Here is a 2,558-nt window from a genome sequence, read left to right on the forward strand (position 1 = left end):
TAACAGAGAATGGAAGGGAGAGAACAGAATGCTGAGAAAGGGGAGGGAATGTATAAGAGAGGCTATAGAGAGGGGAATTAGGAAGGGGAAGGAATATAAGAAGGAGAGAGAGAGATGATGATGATGATGATGATAATAATATAATAATATGTAATAATAATAATAATAATCATAATAACAATAATAATAATAATAATAATAATAATAATAATAATAATAATATATGTAATAATAATAATAATAATATGTATAATAATAATAATAACAATAATAATAATAATAATAATAATAATAATAATAATAATAATAATAATAATATATATATATATATAATCATAATATATATAATAATATAATCATAATCATAATCATAATAATAATAATAATATGTAATAATAATCATAATCATAATCATAATCCTTAATAATAATAATAATAATAATAATAATAATAATAATAATAATAATAATAATAATAATAACAATAACAATAATACAATGCTCTCCCGTCTTCATCCCCGCCTAACACAACAGGCGGTATTAAGCAACTTGTCTTAAAAGAATGACTTACAAGTGAGGTTGATCACTTGTAATGAGACTATCCCTATAACCGGAGTCTCATTAACCTAATAATAACAATAACCTTGAAAGGACAAGTTAAAACATACCTTAACCTTGTAACACCAGGTTGTTTCTTTTACATATCATTAATTTTATACTATTTTATATTTATTCGTATTTTTCATTTCCTCTGGTTTATATATATATATATATATATATATATCAAACGTCTTAATTTTTTGCCATTATTACTGTTTATTTAATATATATTATTATTTCAGCTTCATTTCTCGTGTTTCAATTAAACTTTCTTTGAATAATTTACTGTGTGACTGTAGTTTCCTACTTAGGACATCACTTACGTCAATGCGTTTAGGTATTGGAGAGTTGAAGGAAGAGAGAGGGTGGTAGGTAGTGAGGGAGAGAGGTAAATGGTGGAGGCAGCAACTGTAATTGTACGGGAGAATTCTACATACATTAAAGGGACATATAGCAATGTTACTACACATAAAAATGACACTGGGGACATGAAAACCAGGACTCACTTTCATGGCTAAGGTGTACTAACCCTGCCCACACAGGGTAAGAAAAGCGGACAGGCTTTTTCTGTGTTAGCTATGAGGCTCTCTCTCTCCTCTGATCAACAGTGGCTGAAGTTCAGAGCTTTAATCTGTCTCTACAAGCTAACATCGCTTTTCACTGGCAAACTAGGAAGCTTTTTCTGGGCGTTTCATCTCAAATATAACCCATAACCCCGCCTCTACCAGTCCCATTAACTAACTATAGCTCCGGGTTGCCATTGCTTAAAATAATCTAAACTTCGTCTCTGAAGGTCATAGTACATTCACTACATACATTTTCATGGCCTGAAACACGTAGGTTTTCGTCTGGACAAATGTGAGGCCTGTATGGCGACGTTTACAAATGCCTGGGTCGTAAAAGTAATTCTCCGAGAGACCCGACCCATACAGATGGTTTCTATCTTTTTGACTCAGCCAATAACTGTGACAATTTAACTCAAACATGGATCTCTTCAATTATGCTAGGAGGTATTGTTTCCCCAAAGACTTTCGCATGTATTATGATCCTGTACACACACACACACACACACACACACACACACACACACACTTAAAACCAGTGAGTTGAAGGAATTTTCATTAGATTGGTTAGTGTCAACTGAGCTGTCGTAGGAGTTGGTATTTCCTACCTATCAAGGATTTGCATATTGGACAAAGGGCAGATCTCAACTACTGCTGACGACTCAATAATATAACTGCAACACAAACTCGCTATGTGATCCAACAAACTTACCAACATCAAGTTATGTCACGTACCAGTAATGTATTCATGGTACAGGGGTATAAACAAAAATCTATCGGCTCACGAGGGAATTTAAGACAAGTCGAGAAAAGAGAGAAGAGCCCCGCAAGACCTCAAACACCCCAGCGCAAGAGCTCAAGCTGACGTAAACACCCCAGAAAGTATCGCCGTCAGACGATCAGAGACAAAGCTGAGTATTTGGGGATCTGTGTAGGAACAAGCGCAAGGCCCTACTGAAGAAGAAATGGTTTAACAAAGGCTCGCTACTCGCTGGGTCCCACGGGTGTCACTGGATACACAAAAAGCGAATTACGTGTATACACTTTTCGGCATCTAGCTTTCTGTACTGAAAAAATGACATAATCAACAGGTTTAAAGCTTCTTGTCCTAAAAGCATGACATAACCACCATCATTATCACCTAATTCCTCCAGAAAATAAGAATTCCAATGAAGCATCTGAGTTACAAGATAACACATACCACCTGCATCAATGTTTACCTGATGTACAGTAACCACACCTTGCAGTCGTCCAAGTCCACATGCATAACTACAACCCGCAGGACACACACACACACACACCTAGTACATCCTCTAATTAAACCACGCACACACGCAATCATACTCTATTAAAGCGACACATACGGTCGCTGCAGAAATTATACATCAAAGTGAAA

Source organism: Homarus americanus, unplaced genomic scaffold, assembly GCF_018991925.1.
Source record: "Homarus americanus isolate GMGI-L3 unplaced genomic scaffold, GMGI_Hamer_2.0 scaffold51111, whole genome shotgun sequence".
Taxonomy (NCBI): Eukaryota; Metazoa; Arthropoda; class Malacostraca; order Decapoda; family Nephropidae; genus Homarus; species Homarus americanus.